Raw genomic sequence first — 26,026 nt, 5'->3', positions numbered from 1 at the left:
TAGTTTTTGAGCTCATGTGACCCAGTTTTGAACTTGACCTAGATATCATCAAGATAATAATTCTGACCAATTTTCATGAAGATCCATTGAAAACATGGCCTCTAGAGAGGTCAAAAGATTTTTCTAATTTTAGACCTACTGACCTAGTTTTTGAACGCAGTTGACCCAGTTTCAAACTTGAACTAGATATCATCAAGATGAACATTCAGACCAACTTTCATACAGATCCCATGAAAAGTTTGGCCTCTAGAGAGGTCATAAGGTTTTTTTTATTATTTGACCTACTGACCTAGTTTTTGAGCTCATGTGACCCAGTTTCAAACTTAACCTAGATATCATCAAGGTGAACATTCTGATCAATTTTCATGAAGATCCATTAAGGGTATGGCCTCTAGAGAGGTCACAAGGTTTTTCTATTTTAACACCTACTGACCTAGTTTTTGATTGCACTTGACCCAGTTTCAAACCTGACCTATATATCATCAAGATAAACATTCAGACCAACTTTCATACAGATCCCATGAAAAATATGACCTCTAGAGAGGTCACAAGGGTTTTTCATTATTTGACCTACTGACCTTGTTTTTGCCGACACGTGACCCACTTTCGAACTTGACCTAGATATCATCAAGATGAACATTCTGACCAATTTTTATGAAGATCCATTCACAAGTATGGCCTCTAGAGAGGTCACATGGTTTTTCTATTTTTAGACCTACTGACAGTTTTTGACCGCACATGACCCAGTTTCGAACTTGATCTAGATATCATCAAGATGAACATTCAGACCAACTTTCATACAGATCCCATGAAAAATATGGCCTTTAGAGAGGTCACAAGGTTTTTCTATTATTTGACCTACTGACCTAGTTTTTGAAGGCACGAGACCCACTTTCGAACTTGACCTAGATATCATCAAGGTGAACATTCTGACCAATTTTCATGAAGATCTTGTGAAATATATGGCCTCTAGAGAGGTCACAAGGTTTTTCTATTTTTAGACCTACTGACCTAGTTTTTGATGACACGTGACCCAGTTTCGAACATGACCTAGATATCATTAAGGTGAACATTCTGACCAATTTTCATGAAGATCTTGTGAAATATATGGTCTCTGGAGAAGTCACAAGGTTTTTCTATTTTTAGACCTACTGACCTAGTTTTTGATGGCACGTGACCCAGTTTCAAACCTGACCTAGATATCATTAAGATGAACATTCTGACCAACTTTCATAAAGATCCCACAAAAAATGTGACCACTGTAATTTACGGACGCACGGACGGACGCTGCACGATCACAAAAGCTCACCTTGTCACTATGTGACAGGTGAGCTAAAAATTTAACCAAGAAACTCAAATTTTCTAATTACAAAAAGGGCCATAATTTTATCAAACTGCATATCAGACTTATTGGTTCTTGGCCTACATAGTCCCCTAATGATGATAAACAAGTGTGCAAAGTTTCAAAGTTGTAGCTCTTACAGTGTTTGAGAGAAGGTGGACGTAAACAAAAATTTTAACCATTAAAAAATCAGACAAGCTATTAAAAAAAAAAAAAAACCTACATATATATAAATCTGGTATAATATAATATAATATATGATATGGGCCAGTACTGATCATATGTTATGTCTTAACTTTTTTCACCTAAAACCTTTTTTATAATTAAACTTCTTAACACTTATTTAGCCAAACTAATTTTTATTGATAAAGATTCAATATTTAAAATCAAACATTAAGAAGATTTTCAGTTTTAAGAAATATCCCAAGATTTGACTTCTAATGCCTTATAAATACGACCCCTGTAGTAAAGCTGGCAAGCAACATTAGAACTCAAATTATGTCAGTGTTATTAGGAACATAAAATAAAACAGTATGCAGTTGTGTTTTCTTTAACAGAAAGATATGTTGTCTCCAAACACAAATCACCGCAGACACAAAGTTTGGTAATTGAACTCCAAAACCTTGCTAAACTGGACTCCCTTGAGACTGAGCCCTGTGGCATGTTAGTAAAGTGAAGACTGAACCAGACTATTTTGAGTACTAAAACTAATAAGCACTGAAGCCAAATTTAATTTTTGACGAGTTTGGAATTTTTTTTCCAATGTCAGACTGTTACTGAAGTGTAGGTGTGGCAACACTCCACACTTGAACCTGGACACTTAATTAATAACATGCTGCAGAAAATACTATTTGTTAGTCCTGGGTGCTGATGGCTACACATGGTTGGTTGTTAACCTCTCCTCAAGATGGCCTAGTTTAAAACATTTTGCCCTAGAAAAACATTCAAAACATTTTTTTTTCTTTCAAGAATCTTGTTTAGAAGCACTCCCCGACAATGTGAAACTTATCACATATGACAGAATGAATGCTAACAATCTAGGACAGTAGTAACTTCTTGTTATATATACCACTTACACTTATATATACTTTGATAAGAGCCAGCCAAAAACCACAGAAGTTGAGTCACCGTTTTTTCCCTCAAGGGCAAAGCTTGATCGGAGAAACATGATGAGGGTTGGTAAACAGAAAAAAATAGTAAACGATTGAAACTTGGTACATGAATCATCAGGGGAATGATCCATCTATTAAAATTACCCATAATTCTGACAGAATTGTTACTTGTAATAAAAAAGCGGTCAAAATGCAAATAAACTTACACATAAAAATTGAAAATTCATCAAAGGTAGATAAAAGTAAATAGACTGGAAAATAACCTACAAATAATATAAGAGAAAAGAGCACACCTTGCCATTAAGAAAAACAGGTTATCACGATATCTAATTAATTACAGTAATACATTTTCTTCAGGAAAACTATTAATGAGAAAGAAATTTGAATTGATAATGTAAGTTATCATATAACAATAATTGATAAGGTAAGCAATATCAGGTCAGCAGATACAATATTTGGTTCCCAAGTATCACGGAATATTGAATGAATTGATTAAATAGTAAAAGTCAGATGTGAAAATTCTGTTGTTCAGTCTTTAACTGTTTATTAACTGGGACGGTTTTTTTCTTCATAATTGTGATTTTCAGGCGTGAAAATTCTGTTGTTCCTTATTTAACCATCTATTAACTGGGACAGTTTTTTCTTCATAATTTTGTTAAATTACTATTCAGAACTGGACTCAGACCTTCTGTGTTGAAGAAAGCACTTTTTGTATTATAAAAACCTGAGTCAAAGAATAAGGAAACTAGAAGATGCTTTTGTAGAAAAGCACATGTCACCCCTAATGCATAGTAGTAATAGGCAAGAAGTCAATAGGTGACAGGACCAAAAGTCCAAGAGACACCAATGGTTGGCTGCAATAGGGATCATCTACTCCGCATGTCCAATCATCACAAGAAGTTTCAACATTCTGGGCCTAGTGGTTCTCAAGATATGGCTTAATCAAGTGAAATAACATCAATAGGGTTTATCTACTTTGTAAGTCCTATCACCCTATGAAGTTTGAAGGTTCTGGGTAAAATGGTTCTCAAGATACTGATCGGAAACAGTTTTCCAATTTCTGGCCCTTGTGGCCTTGAACTCTGATCAAGAGACCCAAATATCATTATGGGTCATCTACTCTAAATTTTCAATTATCCTATGAAGTTTCAACATCCTGGGTCAAATGGTTCTCAAGTTATTGATCAGAAACGGTCTTCCATGTTCAGGCCCCTGTGACCTTGACCTTTGATCTGATAACCCCTAAATAATAGGGATCATCTGCTTTGTAAGCCCTATCATCGAATGAAGTTTGAAGGTTCTAGGTCAAATGGTGATGGAATGACCCCAAAAACAATAGGGGTCACTACTGTGTAAGTCCTATCACCCTTCTAAGTTTGAAGGTTCTGGGTCAAATGGTTCTCAAGTTATTGATCAGAAATGGATTTCCATGCTCTGGCCCCTGTGACCTTGACCTTTAATTGAGTGGCCCCAAAATATTTAGGGGTCATAAACTCTGCATATCCAATCATCCTATAAAGTTTCAACATTCTGGGTCAAGTGGTTCTCAAGTTATTGATCATGTTCAGGCCCCTGTGACCTTGACCTTTAACAGAGTGACCCCAAAATCAATAGGGGTTATCTGCTCTGCATGTCCAATCATCCTATGAAGTTTCAACATTCTGGGTCAAGTGGTTCTCGAGTTATTGATCGGAAATGGTTTTCCATGTTCAGGCCCTTGTGAACTTGACCTTTGATGGAGCGACCCTAAAAACAATAGGGGTCCTCTTCTTCATAAGCCCTTCCAACCTATGAAGTTTGAAGGTTCTAGGTAAAATGGTTCTCCAGTTATTGATTGGAAATGAAGTGTGACGGACTGTCTGCCTGCCCAACGGATGGTCAGGGCAAAAACAATATGTTTTTTTTTGTTTTATGATTTTCTATGGTTTTTATCTGAATTATACCCATTTTACCCACACAACATCACGTGCATTAATTGTGTCATGATATCACAAAGTTGTGATGTCAAAATATTTATTTTGAAGAAGGAACAATTAGTTCTATTTAGTTTTATAAGTTTCAAGATTTCTTTTATATTTTACTACAGTATAGTATTATGTTTATTACAATATTACAATTCGTATAGGTATTTATATACATCTACATCTTGTTGAAGTACAGTTTGCAAAGAATTTGGGATTATCTATAATTCATATTCTTTCGCATCAGAGTGTAGTTCCCTACCAGTGAAAAATAAAATTGATAATATATTTCACTGATTATTATTCCGGTATTTCACTGAAAATTCTAATATTAAAGCTTGTTTCTGTTAAAACACGCTTACGCTAAAATGATGTAACATTAACGTGCAATGATGTCAAAGTGTTTGTTGTGACCAAGAAAGAGCACTACTAAATTTTATCTATCGTTTTAAAATTAAGGGCATATTAGAATCGAAATAATGTATAGCAAAATCATTTTTAACCTTAATCAATACACACAAAATTGGTTTTAGTCGCCAGAATAATTCACTCAGGCTACGCCCCCGTGAAATTATTCCACGGGCGTATAACCTCTTTCCATGTATTAATAACGTTAAAACATGGTTTTTCTATACATTATTTCTTAAGTATAGAATAAAAATTAAGTAGCCTGTTTTGCAGCTGGAATATTACTATGGGAAAATTTTCTTTTTTTTCTTTTTACACAAAACTTATGATTACGATGACACACACCGGAGATCTGGATGATATTATTGCCAGCAATTTTTATTGAAATAAAGAAATCTGATCATTGTTTATAAACACCTGGTTTTGAAACATTTTTTATGAAATTAACTACAATACCCAAGTGTATTAATCTTCAAATATCTTCATTTTCTGACTAAATCGCATCTGTCAGCTGATTACAGAAAAAAAATAATGAAGGAAAAATAAAAAGTTTTGTTCTGCCCATACTGCATTGAGGGAAACTACCTATAGGATGTAATTTGTGTTCGCCAGGTAGAATGTATTGATATATTCAATGTTTACATTGTAGATCTATGTCAGTGTATGTAACCACCCACAAGACATCAAAACAGGAAGTATTACAGGGATTATGTTGGCAGAAAACCGATTAAATATTCAAGACCAGAGAACATCAAGTCTTGTTTAGCACAAAATGTTAACTTTTTAAATAGTTTAATTAACCTGAACTCTCTAACATGGTCTATAATCTCATCTCTTCTGTTGGTTTTACCAAATGTTTGCATTAAAATTTTTGTATTACATGCTCCCAGTGCACACTACTCACTTTTCTTTGCTAGCAAGTAAAAACGTCTAAAGTACGGCTGTACTGTCTTTTTTAGGAACATCTAGAAGACTATCAGTCTAACATGGGGACTGCACTTGCTTGGTTGTTCTTTCATCTCCCTATATGAAACAAGCAAACTTTAAAATCAGTCAATCAACAAAACGAACAGTCACAATAATTATATATCTGATACTTTGCATGAGAAAACATCATACTCAATGCATCACATCTTTAACCTTTAGCATGCTAGATAAATTGTCGTCTGCTGGAAATGTCGTCTGCTAAAATTGTAAAGTTCATTCAATTTGCTCCAAAATTGGAAGAAATATTGTCAGAGTAGCAAACAGCTTGGAACCTGATCAGACGCCGATTTAATCGGCGTCTGATCTGGTTCCAAGCTGTTTGCAAAGGCTGTTAAATTCGCCTGCAGCAGGCTAAGGGTTAATGATGCAACTTTGGAACAAGTTCACATTTTACAAAATGATAAAAGCCTTTCTTGAGCAATAAAAGTATCTGATAGAATTCAACATCAATAAATGTTGGAAGCACCATTTTCTCTGTATATGTTTTCGTCATCAGATGTTTTGATCACCCTTAAATGTAGACGGGATCGTGCCCGTTTGTATTTTTTCTCCTTTTATACAGAAACAAGAGCTGTCACTAATGGTGACAAATGCCCCTGCAGCGTCTTGACCTTTGACCTGGTGACCCCAAAGTCAGTAGGGGTCATGTACTCAATAAGTACTATCAGCATGTGAAGTTTGAAGGTCCTGGGTGCAGTGGTTCGCAAGTAAAGTGCCTTCATGCAAAAAGTAAACGTTGTTGACAAGTTTCATGCAAAAAGTTAACGTTGTTGACAAGATTCATGCAAAAAGTTAACGTTGTGACTAACGAACCGACGGACAGTTGAAAACTAATATGCCTCCCTTTGGGGGCATAAAAAAAGCAACAGAAGAACTGATTATATATAATATTTTTCTGTACAAAACTGTATCATTATATTCAAGCTCATTCTCCTAGTTGGACGTCAAATATATTTCTGGAGTGAGTATTCATCAAAATGTATTGCTGAATCGTACACAATATTATTTCATCAACCAAGTTATAATGAAAAAAAAAAACTGGTATCAGATAGGTTATCAGGCCTAGGTATTAACGGTATTGACCTATTTATAATCAGCTGACAAGCTGGCAGTGTGCCTAACTAGGTCAGAAAATACAACATCTATTTCTGGTATATACCTGGAGAATATTATAAACATACCTATACACTGTAGGGGCATAATCTATAAATTATTGTGATGTTACATCATTATAAATAAACAAACCAGTGCTCCATCATCTCTTGTTAATTAATTACCACCTATTCATCAGCAAGAAACATATTCAAATTGAAATACAAGGATCTTGTCTGCTACATAAAATACATTAAATTGTTCAGTAGTTTACTTAAATTTTCTTGATTATATTTGAAATGTTTCAGGCTGACCTTTGTCTATCAAAAAGTCATCAAGGGCCTAGCAAAAAGTCCTAACCATTTTTATTGCTATGCAACTTCAGAGACGGCAAATCTTGCAAGTTTGATTCAGGACTCAGTTGAGACATTCCATGTATTCGAATAATACACCTCGAGTTATTCACCTCAGTTTCATGTAGAGAAGTTGTCAGTTACTTGATAGTGTTTGTATGGAATCAAGGATAACTAAACGTAAAACTTCTATTATATAACTGGTGCCAGAGAAATTGTGTTAAAGGCATATGCTAGTCTTTGTATATGCGATGAGCGAAATTTTTCCCATAATAAAATTTCTTCAAACTAGATATTGAAAGAAAATCATCATGGGGGGGGGGGGAAATGCCGTTTTCAAGGGCAGATAACTCTTTTTCAATACTGGTAATCTATGACTTTTATTGCATATTTTTGTTTCTTAGATGATTATCCTTCAATATCTTAAGTTTGAAGAAATTTTATTATTGGGAAAAATTTTACCAATCTCATATACAGAGACTCTAGCATACGCCTTTAAACCAATATCAAGCAATATAAGCAAAATTATTAGAACAGAAAACATTATATGTTGTCTTGGGTGGAATGTACAACTTGCTATGGCACGTCCTCACCAAATAAATACAAAATGTAGGCCCAGCGTCACATACAATAACAAGGCATATCATATAGCTTAGATGTTTCTTGCATCTTAAAGAAAGTACCTGATCAAATTCCTTGGCTATATCCTTGCTAAAACTGAGAATAACACAAAATGTCTCAGCCTGGTAGAGCAGAATAAATTAGCTAAATTCTGCTGCAACTGTGCACATTTTCAAATTCTACTGTTGTAATGTTGTTGCTTTTATGCTGATGTCAGTTTGCTCTATGAAAAATCTGAAAACAAACAAACACCATTTTTTTATAATTGAAATAAAACTTATAATTGGTTGACGAAAAGATCTATTATATACTTCAAAAAGCTTGCAGATTACATAAAATATGTCTTCAAAGCAGAAACAAATTATTTAATTTAACAAGAGTTTGACTGATTAAACAGTCCAAGAATAGAAGTCTCATACACAGCAGGCTGTAGATAGGCAGCTTTCAAAAACAAGAGCAATGCCTACAAGTGCCAACATTTGTAAATATGCAAGAAAAGTTCTTGGATTTCTTGTTCACCTATTGATGACAAAAAATATACAGGTATATAAAGTTTCAAAGCTATAGCATTCAAGGAGTGAATCTAAATAAAAAATATTAATATGTTCCCAAGAAATACCAATTCTCTAAGTTAAAAAGGACTATAATTCTCACAAAATGTCAGAAAGAGTTATGGTTCTCAACCTACTTCGTAATCAAATGTACAATTTAAGTTTCAAAGCAGAAGTACTTATAGTAATAACAAAAAGATGACTTAAATTAAAATTTTGACCCAAGAATTCCAATTTTCTAAGTACCTACAAGGTCATTATTCTAAGAAAAACATAAAGCAAGGGTATGGTTCATGGTTAACATACTCACTTAATAATTATTAAATGGTTTCAAACTATTGCTTTCAAAGTATTCAAGCAAAGAAATTATAACTTCCTAAGTACCAAAAGGGCCCATAATTCTGACAAAATGCAAGTGAAAGTTACAGTTTTTGGCCTATTAGCTCCACTAAAAATGATAAACAAGTGTGCAAAGATTCATAGCTATAGCTCTGATACTTTTTGAGAAGTAGAAGTCGACTCAACCAATACCGATGCCAAAAAATCAAGTGACGATTTTTCAAAAATCAAATGAGTTAAAAATCATTCAGGGGTAAAAGCAACAAGTTTGATCAGTAAACAAAACACTTTCTGATTTATATAGGCTTTAACAGTAACATTAAACAAATTAATATTTACAACCTTTACAACTTTTATTTATTTTCTAGTAAATTTCTGTATTTATGCTAGCAAGATGTTGCCAAACAAACTTTAAATTGAAAAACAACTTTTTAGACGCAGCGCAACATCTGGAAAAGTTACAAACAAAATCAACGAAGTAGAAGTAACATATGTCATACGTACTGATTACATAGGTTTTATGGTAATAAGTAGGTTTTAACACTGCTACATTTCCGTCAGAAGTATTCTAACTAAACCATATTAAATATAATATAATTTCTACACTGTATGACATTTATAATCTTCTTACGGTATATTGAAAAAAACATGACCTTTAAAATTCAGTACAAAATTTTCATTTTTTAAAAAGAAATACAACATATTGCTTATAATATCAACAGGTGCTGTAACACCTTGCATGGCCGTGTAACTCATCTTGGACAATCCCAATTTAATCAGCTTGGAAACCTGAATTCCATTATGCCAAGATCTGAATGACACTACTGCCAACAACTTCTGAAATAACAATCAAATTAGTAATTCCATGAAGAAATCTGAAATAATGATGTTCTAGGTACAAAACCATTTACTGTTCATGAAAGATTTTGTTCAGTTAAGGTAGTGGACCTGTAATGACAATCGGGAATTCATTTATTTTTTGTTTGTGATTTTACAGCATTCTAAGTATTTTATGGAAAGCCATGTGCACATTGGATTATATTTGTGTCAAATGCCTTAGGAGATCAATACGTAATCACATGAAAATTGCTGTGTGCCATTGTTAAGAGTACTACCTTAAGACAAACTGTAAAATATTGCCTTCAGATGTCAGAATTAAATAGGTATGCCAAACATTGACCACACACAAATAAGCTAAAAAATCAGACTGTTTTTTCTTTTTACTGATTATCTTTGAGTCTCAAGGCACAGTGACCTGTTACCTTGACCTATGACCTACTGACCCAACAGTCAATAGGGATAATCTATTTTTCCTTTAATGGACATAGGCTCACAAGTTCTTCTGTTAGTGATGAGAAAATGTTGAACCCTAAAGGTCATGATGACCATGACCTCTGACCACCTTAGCCATTATGCACCATCTATCAGCAAAAGATAATCATGCTGTGTTTGGCAACTATAAGTCCAAGCACTCTCAAGTTATTGGTCACAATAGCATTTTCCAATTACTGATAAGAAAACTTTTTCATCCTCAAGGTTACAGTGACCTTCAACTATGTTCTGCTGGTATTCAAAACAATAACATCATCTAAATCTAATGATCACTGGCAACCATTTTATAAAAATTTACTTCAGACTTAATCTTGGGTGTGCAGGCTGATCATGATCTGCACTGGCTGCAAAGGAAGAATCAATCATGTCCAGCATGATAAGGGTTAAGGTCTCTGTAAACCTGAACTTAAACCAACTGACCCTAAAATACCAGAGGTCATCTAGTGACCTAGGCAACCTTCTTTGAAGTCTGACCTTCATATGCCCAAACATTCTCCACTTATTGACCAAAATAAAATCTTTATACTGGAAAAAACAGGTCACATACTGACTAAAGGAAATCATCATATACAATTTAACATTGTCATTGTAACCTTGACCTTTGACTGACTGACCCCAAAGTAGGGTCATCTACTGATCTTTGAAATCAAGTTTCGGATTATGCTTTAATCATTGACCTGAAACCATGACCTTGGCCTCCGACCTAATGACAGCTATGATGGTACTGAGTTTGATGAGTATGAATAATATTATATCTTCAATGTGGATGATCAAGAATGCTCATAGTGTATGAATGCTCAATGCCAATGAATAACAATGTTCAATAAGGATGACCAAGAATGTTCAATGAGGATGATCAAGAATGTACAATGAGGATGACCAAGAATGTACAATGCGGATGACCAAGAATGTACAATGTGGATGATCAAGAATGTTCAATGTGGACGACCAAGAATGTACAATGTGGATGACCAAGAATGTACAATGTGGATGACCAAGAATGTTCAATGAGGATGATCAAGAATGTTCAATGTGGATGATCAAGAATGTACAATGTGGATGATCAGAAAACCAAGAATGTACAATATGGATGATCAAGAATGTACAATGTGGATGATCAAGAATGTTCAATGAGGATGACCAAGAATGTTCAATGTGGATGATCAAGAATGTACAATGTGGATGACCAAGAATATTCAATGAGGATGACCAAGAATGTAGAATGTGGATGAGCAAGAATGTTCAATGAGGATAACCAAGAATGTTCAATGAGGATGACCAAGAAAGTTCAATGAGGATGACCAAGAATGTACAATGTGGATGATCAAGAATGTTCAATGAGGATGACCAAGAATGTTCAATGTGGATGATCAAGAATGTACAATGTGGATGACCAAGAATGTTCAATGAGATGATCAAGAATGTACAATGTGGATGACCAAGAATGTTCAATGAGGATGACCAAGAAAGTTCAATGAGGATGACCAAGAATGTACAATGTGGATGACCAAGAATGTTCAATGAGGATGACCAAGAATGTTCAATGTGGATGATCAAGAATGTACAATGTGGATGACCAAGAATGTTCAATGAGGATGACCAAGAATGTTCAATGTGGATGATCAAGAATGTACAATGTGGATGACCAAGAATGTACAATGTGGATGACTAAGAATGTTCAATGAGGATGACCAAGAATGTACAATGTGGATGATCAAGAATGTTCAATGAGGATGACCAAGAATGTTCAATGAGGATGACCAAGAATGTACAATGTGGATGATCAAGAATGTACAATGTGGATGACCAAGAATGTTCGATGTGGATGACCAAGAATGTTCAATGTGGATGATCAAGAATGTACAATGTGGATGACCAAGAATGTTCAATGTGGATGACCAAGAATGTACAATGTTGATGACCAAGAATGTTCGATGTGGATGATCAAGAATGTACAATGTTGATGACCAAAAATGTTCAATGTGGATGACCAAGAATGTACAATGTGGATGACCAAAAATGTTCAATGTGGATGATCAAGAATGTACAATGTGGATGACCAAGAATGTTCAATGAGGATGACCAAGAATGTACAATGTGGATGACCAAGAATGTTCAATGAGGATGACCAAGAATGTACAATGTGGATGACCAAGAATGTTCAATGTGATGACCAAGAATGTACAATGTGGATGATCAAGAATGTTCAATGAGGATGACCAAGAATGTTCAATGAGGATGACCAAGAATGTTCAATGTGAATGATCAAGAATGTACAATGTGGATGACCAAGAATGTTCAATGAGGATGACTGAGAATGTTCAATGTGAATGACCAAGAATGTACAATGTGGATGACCAAGAATGTTCAATGAGGATGACCAAGAATCTACAATGTGCATGATCAAGAATGTTCAATGTGGATGACCAAGAATGTTCAATGAGGATGACCAAGAATGTTCAATGAGGATGACCAAGAATGTTCAATGTGGATGATCAAGAATGTACAATGTGGATGACCAAGAATGTTCAATGAGGATGACCAAGAATGTTCAATGTGGATGATCAAGAATGTATAATGTGGATGACCAAGAATGTTCAATGTGGATGACCAAGAATGTACAATGTGGATGACCAAGAATGTTCAATGTGGATGACCAAGAATGTTCAATGAGGATGACCAAGAATGTTCAATGTGGATGACCAAGAATGTTCAATGTGGATGACCAAGAATGTTCAATGAGGATGATCAAGAATGTACAATGTGGATGACCAAGAATGTTCAATGAGGATGACCAAGAATGTTCAACGTGGATGACCAAGAATGTACAATGTGGATGACAAAGAATGTTCAACGTGGATGATCAAGAATGTTCAATGTGGATGATCAAGAATGTACAATGTGGATGACCAAGAATGTTCAATGAGGATGACCAAGAATGTACAATGTGGATGACCAAGAATGTTCAATGTGGATGATCAAGAATGTACAATGTGGATGAGCAAGAAAGTTCAATGTGGATGATCAAGAATGTACAATGTGGATGAGCAAGAATGTTCAATGTGGATGACCAAGAATGTACAATGTGGATGACCAAGAATGTTCAATGAGGATGACCAAGAATGTACAATGTGGATGGATGATCAAGAATGTTCAATGAGGATGACCAAGAATGTCAATGTGGATGATCAAGAATGTACAATGTGGATGACCAAGAATGTTCAATGAGGATGACCAAGAATGTACAATGTGGATGACCAAGAATGTTCAATGAGGATGATCAAGAATGCACAATGTGGATGATCAAGAATGTACAATGTGGATGACCAAGAATGTTCAATGAGGATGACCAAGAATGTACAATGTGGATGATCAAGAATGTTCAATGAGGATGACCAAGAATGTTCAATGAGGATGACCAAGAATGTACAATGTGGATGACCAACAATGTTCAATGTGGATGATCAAGAAAGTACAATAAGAATGATCAAGAATGTTCAATGTGGATGGTCAAGAACTTACAATGCAGATGAATAAGAATGTTCTATGTGGATGACCAAGAATGTACAATGTGAATGATCAAGAATGTACAATGCAGATGAATAAAAATGTTCAGTGTGGTTGATTAAAATGTTCAATGTGTATGATTTAGAATGTTCAATGTGGATGAAACAAAAATCAAATGAGGATGACGAAGAATGTTCAGTGTCTGTGATCTAAGGAATGTTCAGTGTGAGTGCATGGACAGGAATGTTTAATGTAGATGATCAAGAATGTTCAATGTAAGTTGATGATCAAGAAAGTTCTATGCAGATGATCAAGAATGTCCAACAAAAGTGGATGATCAAGAAAGTTCTATGTAGATGATCAAGATGTTCAATGTAGATGATCAAGAATGATCATTGTATGTAGATGATTAAGAAATTTCGATGTGAGTAGATGAAAAGGAATGTTCAATGTAGATGATCAAGAATGTCATATATTAACCTTGAGTTATCTAACCGGATACACATTGATTGGAGAAACATGCACCAGGTATTAAAATATATAATTGAAAAGAAACTCTTAATAAATCAATCAAAAGTTCACATTCAGCGATTTTACTGCTTAATAACTGGAATATGCATTTTAAACTTTAATCAGCAGATTTTACACCGAGATACTGCACGCTATACAATTTAAACACCTGCTTTAGGTGGGACTCTTATTTCAGTCTGAACTACTTTTTAAAGTTAATATTGTAGGGATAACGCATGTTTTTTCATGTTATAATGTCTGCAGAATCCCGAGGGATTGGTTGGTGCCTGAGCCCGTAGGGCGAGGGTACCAACGTATCCAAAGAGATTCTCACGGTGGGGAAACCACGTGACTAAATCGGATAACGTACACGCAAAAGTGCTAAAAATAGGTCCGCTTCAGGTATGTTTTTTCACTATAACTTTTTTGATCCACAATTGTTTTAAACGAGATAACGTGCATAAACCCCGCAATAAAAAGCTCTTTCAGTGGATATATGTAACTTGATGAAACTCCCTCCCGTTTTTACGTAATCCTTGCCCAACCGATTCGAAAGATGCAAAATATTTTGGTAACGAACACGTCTGTTACACAAGTTACGCACCTAGCACAGATTCTGCAGAGAATTTTCGCTGGAATTTAGGTTTAAAATAAAGCTTGTCATTGTCCAAAGTCCTGTACCAAATATTTAACACGACTATTCAGGAATATTGAAGATATCGTAAGACAAAGTATTCTTGGTCATCCACATTGTACATTCTTGATCATCCCATTGAACATTCTTGATCATCCACATTGAACATTCTTGGTCATCCTCATTGAACATTCTTGGTCATCCTCATTGTACATTCTTGGTCATCCTCATTGAACATTCTTGGTCATCCACATTGAACATTCTTGATCATCCACATTGTACATTCTTGGTCATCCACATCTGTATCTTTCGAATCGGTTGGGCAAGGATTACGTAAAAACGGGAGGGAGTTTCATCAAGTTACATATATCCGCTGAAAGAGCTTTTTATTGCGGGGTTTATGCACGTCATCTCGTTTAAAACAATTGCGGATCAAAAAAGTTATAGTGAAAAAACATACCTGAAGCGGGCCTATTTTTAGCACTTCTGAGTGCACGTTATCCGATTTAGTCACGTGGTTTCCCCACCGTGGATTCTGAAGATGTCATAACACGAAATGGCTAACACTATTCTAGCATAAAACGTGAAAAAAAAAAAATGAATACCAGGGCTCCGGAAATTTTGAGAACTCAATAGGTCCGAAACAAAAATCATGACATCGGCGCTACCCCACCCATCCCATTACCAATATACTATATTTGTAAAACGTGATAGAGTAAAGAAATAAGCATGTCATGCATTAAGAATGATTTACCAGTCACTGCGAGTTATCATACAATGAAGACAGTTATTCAGTGTTATATGTGATCGTTACTGTTTAAATTTCGATTTTTTGCCGAGAAAATACTTGCTGGGATAAAATTGCCAAGGCATTGACATTGTGTACCTAACTAGTCTAAAAGCCAATGCACGTGACTTCGGTACCGTATTGATGGCAGATACTTTGTGATGTTTCCTCATTCTTTGACGGAATTTTATAAAATACAATGCTTCAAAGTGACATATTCTCTGCCAAACATCCTCAGTATTTTAAGAATACTCTGTCACGGACCGAATGTGTACATTATGTGAATGCTGAGATCGAATTTCCTGCATGTATAGTACCGAAAGGTCACACGATTTGGCCACGGATATTTCATTTCACTGGCATTGTACTTCAGTAATAAAGTTATATGTTCTCTTCTGATTTGAACAAAATTTCATTTTGAAACGTTTTTTAAAAGACCGATTTGGTAAACAGTGCCACTCCAGTTTTCTTTATCATTCGTGTTTGCCAATCCATTTTTTTCTTTTTTTGTACAGTCGGGTTGCAAAGACGATTTTCTGTTCTTGTTTCAACTGAAGGCCCAACAAATGAATCATGTAATTTTTAAAAATCAAGTAATTATAAAAGCTATTTATATCGGTTTCCCGTGTGATGTCTCATTAAATGCAGTGACCGTTTGTTTTTTTTTTTTTTGTTTTTTTTACCCGTGATTAATCATAGCCTTTCGAAATAAACCAGCCGTCAAATTCTAAATGAAAGAAGTGGATCCCCGTCTAAAGCATTTAGATCCAGTCAAAAACATTTGGAAACCAGTCAAAAATGTTTAATACATTGCAGTCGGCTGTCTGCAAACATTAACGGATGTGCCGTGCGAACACTGACTGCGTCACATGCTAATTACGGACCGATTTTCAAGGTGACAATCAGACCGTTTGACATGTTTATTGATTATCTAAGGGTGCTACCAACAATTTCCTGCTTGGCTGGTGATTGTGTATTGAGATTTCTGACCGAAATTTATACTTTTCTCCATTTTTACGGGACCGATTTTTTCATTTTTTCACTTCATGAATCGGTCTGAAAAGTCAAAAATCGGTCCAAAACCGACAAACCGGCAAATTTCCGGAGCTCTGATGAATACATTATCCATCAATGTCATTAAATGCGGGGGAATATCTGAGTTGTTTTTTCACACTGACGTCATTTTCATTTGAATTATCCATTTTCTGGCCGTAATAAGTTTATGCTTTGTCACGGAACGCACATGTATAAAAAGGTGTACGTGAGCGTCCGTTAACACACATTTTCTCTCTTGTTAAAACGCCCATGAAAAGTGACAAGAACAGCAGTTTTATGCTAGAATGAATGCATACACTAGTGATTAAAGAGTCACTAATTATAATGTTGTAAACTTTACTTAGTTAGAATTACAAAATTGATCTCAAACAAACGAAATATGGAATTTCAACAGAATGTGGCATGGTGGTTATTATGGCTACTTTCAGGGTAACAAAATATGCTGAATTGCCACAAAAATATCAATACTAAAGATATTGGCTAAGTAGCTGCTGAGGCACTTCAATGCCTTGGCATTTTCTTAACAAACAACAAGAAATGTGTTTGTGAAGCACAGTTATGCCCCATCCCCTGCTCCCCTATCCCTCCCCTCATATTCCAAGACTGGCAAACCTAACACAGAATTAATAAGACATAAAGTGCAGTTTTTAATTATTGTTTTTGCATGTTAAATCAACATAGGTATTGTAATATAATATATATAATAACATGGTATTTATATTGCCAAACATATTATGTTTCTTCTAACCCTAAACTGCGTGCCCTTGACCTTGGAGGTATGGCCTGACTTGGGCATGATTCACCTTCTCATTATATTTAATCTTTGTGTAAAATTTCATTAGAATCTGTCAAAACGTTTAAGTTGCAGTTTAAGACACCCAAACCCTTATCCTATTATCCTGGGCCCGAATTCATCAACATTTACGGCCTGCAATTTAAACTTAAGACTTTAAACCTGTAAAAATTTATATTGCTGTAACATTCTTCATTATAAATTTATATTGCTGAAACTTCGCACAGCTTTTGTTGTAGAATATGCCATATTCATGGCAAGTTTCTGTTAAATCTGTACATGATTTACATTTATCATGCAAAAAGAAATTTTAGCAATTCATAGTAAATACATCCTCGAGTTTTCCACAATGCTGGAAAGGCACAACATGTATACAGCAAAAGCTGTAGGTATGAACTAAACAAAGTAAAATTTTATACATTTAACCTACAGCCTTCTGGCCGCAAGTATTTCTGCCTCTGCGATCAGTGTAGACCATGATCAGCCTCCACTTCCATGCAGGCTGATCATGGTCTGCACTGTTTGCTATTCAGTCAGTAAATTTTCAGAGAACACCCCTTCAAATAATAAATAGTACTGCCCGAATTGAATGCTGGACCAGTCCATTCTAGAAATTTAGCATGGTAAAGGTTAAGATGAAATTATCATTCTGTTATGTACAATACTAATTATTCATCATTGGCCTTTAATATTCCTGTTCATTGCAAAAGAATGGTACAAACTTCAGCCCTTACCATGCTGGACACGACTTTAAACTCTGCCTTTGCGACCAGTGTAGATCATGATCAGCCTGCACATCTGTGCACTGTTAGCCATTCAGTCAGTATCTTTTAAGTACGCACCCCTTTTAATACTGAAAGATGGAAAAGTTGTTAGTCATCTCAGTATAAAAATTGGACAACAGCTTCTTTATTACAATGTACTTATCCATATTATCTGCAGAGGTGAAAAAAAATTATCACCAAGCTTATTCCGATTCATGTTATATTAAAATTTTATTTCCTCGAAATAAGTTAAAAGCAGGGTCACCACAAAGTGTCTTGTTGAAGAACCATGAGGATAATTATCATTACAGAAACCACTTGACCTTTACAAAATTCACGTTTTACACCACATATAGTGTGGACGCAAACGAGTTTAAAAAATAAACCTAAGTTAATGTAGGATTAAAAACGTAGTCTGAACATGGTATTACATGCTTATTTCCTTGTTGAGACTGTTTACCAAGCTACATCTTAGTAGATTGGATTTCAATCCAAAGGTTATCTGAGGAACACTGTAGCAGAAATCTGGAACACACTGCTTTACTTTATTTACATTTACTGAAATGTTAGGATATAGTGTTCTTGGTAGCTTAAATGCAACAGAAAAAAGACAAATTTAAGCATTTTCTTGCTGATTCTGAACATGTTATTCTGTTTTAAAGGACGTAATAATAGGATTCAAACAATAAGTCCTTGATGACCTGAATGCAACAGAAAAACAAGAGGGCCATGATGGCCCTATATCGCTCACCTGTTATCATTGCACTTGAGGGCAAGAAGGTCCTCAGAAAAAATATCTAAGTCCAAAGGACAGGAACAACAAAGTAAGAAATTTAACCAAACAGAAAAACAAAATTCTTACATGGTACAGATATGTCAAAATACACCTAAAAATTGGAGGTACCATCCATGTTGTACCATAGAAAAGTGGTCTCGGGTTTTCCCTACGGCCAATAATAAAAATGTTACTAAAAATAAGCTATTTATAGTAACGTAAAAGGGAAGTAATCAAAAGAAAATTATTGTAAGTGAACAAAAGAAGGATCTGCCAAATAAATCTGTTGACATAAATGAAATTTCAGATCAGTATCTTCATTAGTTACGGAAATATACCCATTTTAATTTGAAATAAAGGGAGGTAATTTGACATAAAATCAGTCCATAGTTATCTACCCTTATTGGCTCGGTCCAACTAATGACAATAATGAAATTTCAAATAAGTCCTATAAGTACTTACTGATATAAATCCATTTTGACTACAATCAGGGGAGGTAATCAGATATAAAATAACTCTGGAAACTACGACTGGATCTGATTTGTCATGGAATCCAGGATTTATTGTTGTTGAAGATATTTTGGAAGTTTGTATCAAATAAAACCATAAATGAAGTCTCTATATGGCTGTAAAAGCCAAAATAGCCAATTTTGGACCTTTAAGGGGCCATAACTCTGGAACCCATGATGGAATCTGGCCAGTTCAAGAAAGGAACCAAGATCTTGTGGTGATACAAGTTGTGTGCAAGTTTGGTTAAAATCAAATCATAAATGAAGTTGCTATTGTGCAGACAAGGTCAAAATAGCTAATTTTGGTCCTTTCAGGGGCCATAACTCTGGAACCCAATAGGGGATCTGGCCGGTTCAAAAAAGGAACTGAGATCTTATGGTAACACAAGTTTTGTGCAAGTTTGATTAAATTTAAATCATAAATGAAGCTGCTATTGTGCAGAAAAGGTCAAAATAGCTAATTCTGGCCCATTCAGGGGCCATAACTCTGGAACCCATAAAGGAATCTAGCCAGTTCAAGAAAGGAACCAAGATCTTATAGCGATACAAGTTGTGTGCAAGTTTGGTTAAAATAAAATCATAAATGAAGCTGCTATTGTACAGACAAGGTCAAACAGCTAATTCTGGCCCATTCAGGGGCCATAACTCTGGAACCCATAATGGAATCTGGCCAGTTCAAGAAAGGAACCAAGACCTTATGGTGATACAAGTTGTGTGCCAGTTTGGTAAAAATCAAATCATAAATAAAGCTGCTATTGTGCAGACAAGGTCAAAATAGCTGATTTTGGCCCTTTCAGGGGCCATAACTCTGGAACCTATAATGGGATCTGGCCAGTTCAAGAAAGGAACCGAGATCTTATGGTGATACAAGTTGTGTGCAAGTTTGGTTAAAATAAAATCATAAATAAATGAAACCACTATCGTGCAGACAAGAAATTGTTGACGGACGCATGGACTGACGACGGACGAAGGGTGATCACAAACCAGACAAAATCTTTCCTAGCTGAGTATGATACTAATTTTAAGGACAGGTTATTCTATTTTTATCCAAGGACATAATTATGGGATTATTTGCTATTTTAGGGGTTTAGCACTGTTTTTCAACACTATTTCAGTTTTGCAAAGATGAGCTAGTTAGTAACCTCAGATGGGTATTACTGGATTCTATAGTATACCAGTACACAAGTACAATACTAAACTGTTCTCTGCAAGTAACGCAGCCAATTTCTCCAGATGAATCAGCAGCACAGGATGAAAGATTCCAGACAGTATGTCTTTTATCAAATAGCCATACAGAACGTACACCTTGCTCGGGATCGGAACTCTCAACCCTGTGAACCATAGATATGCACTCTCTAAGCAGCTGAGCTACTATGGGATTGTTTTGTTTGTTGGGTTTAACGTTACGCCCGCTGACACAATTATAGGTCATAAGGACACTTTCCAGCTTTTGATGGCATTATTTCATTACAGACTGACATTGTCTTGTGTAGAACTACTGGCCTTCTGTAAGCCAGCTGGATGGCTCCCTCACATTAAGTATTCTTCACCTCAAGCGAGGCTCACGATTTGAAGGCAACCTTAATCGCTTGGCCACAGAGGCCCTGAATTTGATGTTGTGAAAAAGTAAACTGATTTTTTCAGAAACCCATTACTCATACCCCTTAGACCATCTAAATTTCACTAAACTTAATATTTTGCTTTGAGAAGTATTACATTCTAACAAAGTTTGATAAAAATGACATCAAAAACTGTTACTACCAAGCATGCAGAGCTTTTGACAAAGCCGACCCAAAATTCAATTATACTTCAATATTCTCTGCTTTTTATAAATTTCAGTTTTGTTACCTTCGTGATTTTTGCAAACACAACAAAATTTGTTTAAATGTTGCATCAAACAATCTGTACCAGTAAACCGACTTCCAGAAAAAAAAACTTGCTGCAGACGACAGTTCTGCAATTTGAAAGTTTATGGAACAAAGTCAGGTTCTGAAAACATACTTGGATGTCTAGGAAACAGATTCTCTCAGACATTGGTAATTGAAAAATATGCTTATAGACACATTATATTGCAGGAAAAAACATTTAGTTATGTAAATTGGAAAATTATAACAAGAACAGTGTTATCATAATTATGATAAACACCAGTATTTTATTACATCATAAGCCAAAAAACTGCTTAAATGCAGTCTCTAGAAGTGAAATAAATTAAATAGAATGTTTTTTCATTAGGACCAGACAGAGATAATTTGCTAAAGATGCAACAAATGTGCAGGGTTACAAAATAAAATTTAAAGTCTGACTTTTACAAGCTTTCAATTTATTCACCCCACTTACCCCATAATACAGAAAAAGATCTCCACTTTATACAAACTGATTACTATATAACCTTCACCACCATGTTTGGTTATGTCTGCAAGCCATATAATATGTACCAACTAGACATGTTTCTATAAAATGTGAGAATATAAAGACATAATTCAGCCTCTAATCTGACACTATATAGACGTAATTCGACCCTTGCTACTTCGCTTACCCTCTCTAGCACACTTAAGCCATAGTCTCGGATCATCCAACTACCACTTGATAAGTAGTCGAACAGTTCAATAACAAGCATTAAGTATCTGCTATACACTTCTAATAATAACACTTCAGACAATATGTCTTTGATTGCATCATGAAGGACCTTGTTTTTATTTCAAATCAGCGCTCTTGAAAAACCAGACATTGGAGCACGAAAAAAAGGCTGCGAATAATACATTAACCAATAACATCCTTAACCCCTGCCTTTCTGTACTTGTTAGATTCCAATATGGGCTCTTCAACATAACTAATTTGTAATTGTTTTATGTTGTTTATTTCAGCAAGGCCTTTAGATTTATCAACAATCTCTAGAACCACTTTGGAATCCATATGTGTTTGAATTGATAAGAAAACTATTGAAATCTTATCAGTGAATTAGAGGTATAATTCATTAATGTCTACTTTAAAGACCAGCTGTCAATACAGGCAACACTAAGAAGCCACTTTTGATTAAAATCTTCATCTTGTGTTTTAATAGTTTTATTTGCTGATAAAAGTGGTCAAACAAAATAAATGCTATAACATAAGAGGATCATGACATACATTGAAGATTTATCGATAATAAAGAATATAAACTATGACACTGAAAACTGACTGATTTCACAAGAAATTCAGAGAGGCCCCCAACATTCAAAATAACCATGTCATTGCCCTATATCTCTCATCTAAAGTACTGTAGCTTTTCATGATGAGGTCAAGGTCACAGAGATATCAACCATCAATATACCATATTCAAGCATTCAGATATCAATTCACATACCAAGTCTGGTGTGTATATATGTTACAGTAGCCCAATAGGCAATTATTTCTAATCTTAAATACTATACCAATAGTCTTAACTTGACAAAGATCACAAGACTGAACAATATTTACTTAATCAAGGGCACATAACTCTTGATAAATCTGACACATCTAGTTTATAATACAACCTAACAAGTTTTTTTTATAGGAATTCACATTCTGTCTATACAAATGTGAAAGAATATGATCGGCGAAGAAATAAAAATGCTGGAGAGTAAACTTTTTTTTTGGGGGGGGGGGGGGGGGGATAAAACATGGGCACATAACCTACTACTCTGATGAATCAGTCTTGCAGATGATCATGCAGTGAAACTGTGATATGTATTGGTGAATATCAGGTACTATAGAATTATTATCACAAATCAAGGGCAATAACTCTTGACCTAATGGTAGTAGCTCATAGTCAAATTTGACCAAGAGTTATGGAAATATATACAGTTTGAATACGAGTACTTCAGAAATGAGGATGCTAGAGAACAAACAAACCAACTGTGGAAGATGACGGAATGGATGGCACAAGCCCAACGATCCTAAAAACTCACTATGAGCACATCATACTCCAGTGAGCCAACAACAGCAACAACAATCAGTTATATTTGTTTAAATTATTTATCAAAGGGTCGAATAAAAGCAGAACTACACCACCACATCAAAACATTTTCAATGCATATTTATTCTCTAACAACCTATTGCAGTTGAAGAAATTGTGTAATGTACTAGAAAGGAGCTGACCAAATAATGAAGGGGGATTAATCTATATAGACAGAAGGAAAAGTTATGGTTCCTGCATTATCACTTTTCTTCTCAATGTCCTCTGTATCATTGTGTAAAAATGTCAACTTATGTAGTTTAAATTAATCCCCATCAGAAATTATATAGAGGATAATTGTTGGTCACGTTATAATTTCACCGAGTGGGCACCAGAAGTGATATTTTCACGAGTGGCGCAGCCACGAGTGAAAATAACAAATTTTGGTGTTCATGAGTGAAATTACCGTGATATTACATCGATACCAACAATTTTTCTGTTTATTTTATGTCTAAAACTCTACTTTTGTTGTGTTTATTTCAATAAAATGTCGAAATTTGCGGGAAATTTTATCAGGAAGCATCGCAAAGATGACGTCATTTTAAAGACGTCATCGTCATATTGTTTCCGGCTTTCAGTACGCTCGGTAAACTTTTTGACATTAATCTGGGTATCAGATTTGATAATTTTCACTGAGTGGCCAGTGAGTTTATCAGGATATAATTCACCGTTATATTTCGATAAACCACCGAAAAACATAAAATAAATAAAACATCATTTCCTAGGATGGGAGTCGACTGTAACTGAAGTTGATCTGTATTTATACCACATCATGCAAGCTTACAAACTGACAACAGATCTAAACTCCTGGCAAAAAAGCATCTAAGAAAAACACATTTTATTGTCATAAAAATAATAATACGACGCTCCCAAATCCATGAAATAAAAGCTTTTCAAAAGAAAACAGTTAATCACGAAGGTAAATAAAAATAATGGCCTTAATATAAATATGCTAGCAATAACATGTATTTAATTAGTAGAGGTATTTATAGTTGTAAAGATGGCATGAAACAACATAGAGCAGACCCCCACCCTCCGAGTGACACCTGTCCGTGTTTATTAACATCGGTAGATTTACAGAAGCCAGCAACTCTGGGAAAGGGAAACTCTACCTGCAGGAGTATTTTCTGTATATCTTTTATCCATCATGATAATATATACATCATGAATCATGTTCATGAGGTGTTTTTTCTTCATGTTTTTTCTCACAGACTTAGGTAAAATTTTGAGGCACCTGGTGTCTGTAAACATGGCAATTTTTTTTCTCCCTCAGAAACTCTTTCTAGAATATGTTATTAAACAAGCTTATTATTTTCAAGGTGCTTGTGTTTCATTAAATGTTTACTTAGAGTTTCCTTTAAAATAAGACTGGTCATGATGGTCTTGTATCTGCTCACCTGAGTGTTTTGCAGAATATTTGACTGATACCATATACAATATCTCTGGGGATACCATCATAAAAATATGGAAAAATGACCCTGTCACATGGCAGCCATGTTTTAGTTTTTTGATAGATCAATTTCCATTTAACTTTTCTGATAAACACACAACAATAATTTCTGGCCACTCTGCTTACAATCTCAGAAAAGAAACAGGGTCAAACAGGGGATAGGTAATAATGTAGTGCAATATTTGCCATTTCAAGGGCACATTACTCTGAAATAAGCAGTCTTATTTGGCCCATAATCCAATGTGTCACAATCCAATGTGCTCCAAGTTTTATTATAGGAATGCATGTTATGGTGCTAGAGCACTAAAGGTATGCGTGTGAATTTATGCTGTGCTAGAGCACTTAAATGTTGAAATACACTAAGTTTTATAAATCAAGGTCATTAAACTCTGGCCCAACTGGGACTTTAGTCAAATTTGACAGAAGTATCATTTTAATAAATGTTCTTTCTTTACATAAATATTAAAGGATTGGTAAAGTATACAATACGCTAAGGCAAACAAGTATGCCCACGGGCAGAATGTCAAGCAGCCAGCTGTCAAGAGTGACCCTGACCTTAGATCTAGGGACCTGGTTCTTGTGCATGACACTCTGTCTCATAATGGTGCACATTCATGCCAAGTTACATCAAAATCCCACCATGCATGAAGAAGAAAATGCTCTAGACAAACTTCAATTTGACCTTTGACCTCCAACTGTGACCTTGACCTTTGAGATAGGAACATGGGGTTTGCGCATGACATGCCTTCTCATTCAGGTAAACATTCCTGCCAAATATAAACAAGATTGGTCCATGCATGTCAAAGTTATGGTCCAGAAAAAATTGGACGGACAGATGCACATACACCGAACCGCCAAAAGTGGCGACCAATTCGAGCTAACAGCAAGCGACCTTGACAAAAATTGTGAAATATGGCATTTTTTTATAAATAAAGGGCACATAACTCATTATAACTATAATTTGCATTTGTGCTAGCAAGTAAACAGACATTCCAAGTACCAAATTTATAACCAAAGCATTTTCAACTGTTTATTATTTGCAGTTTGTCTGAATCTCTGCTTTCTTTTGATAGGCTTATATTTCTTTCCTTTTTGCATAGGAAGAGTTAACTGATGTTGCAGAGTGCTACAAATTAACATTGATCTTCTCAGAAAACTGTAACCTATCTG

The 26,026-nt window shown here is 35.1% G+C and overlaps 1 long non-coding RNA gene across 4 annotated transcripts in view; it reads right to left on the bottom strand.

Annotated features, from left to right (window-relative positions):
- Positions 1–26,026, bottom strand: part of LOC123524661 (uncharacterized) — a 95,165-nt gene that overhangs the window by 25,407 nt on the left and 43,732 nt on the right. For 3 of the 4 annotated variants that reach the window (XR_008370237.1, XR_008370238.1, XR_008370236.1), the window contains 3 exons: positions 18,120–18,238; positions 7,939–8,110; positions 5,728–5,846 (listed from right to left, as the gene is read on the bottom strand). This is a non-coding gene — a long non-coding RNA (uncharacterized LOC123524661). Of the gene's footprint in view, positions 1–5,727; positions 5,847–7,938; positions 8,111–9,500; positions 9,604–18,119; positions 18,239–26,026 lie in introns of all 4 variants that reach the window. The other variant, XR_008370239.1, reaches the window with a different exon arrangement.

The sequence above is a fragment of the Mercenaria mercenaria genome, chromosome 3, assembly GCF_021730395.1.
Source record: "Mercenaria mercenaria strain notata chromosome 3, MADL_Memer_1, whole genome shotgun sequence".
Classification (NCBI taxonomy): domain Eukaryota; kingdom Metazoa; phylum Mollusca; class Bivalvia; order Venerida; family Veneridae; genus Mercenaria; species Mercenaria mercenaria.
This window is presented reverse-complemented; position numbering and strand designations above follow the sequence as displayed.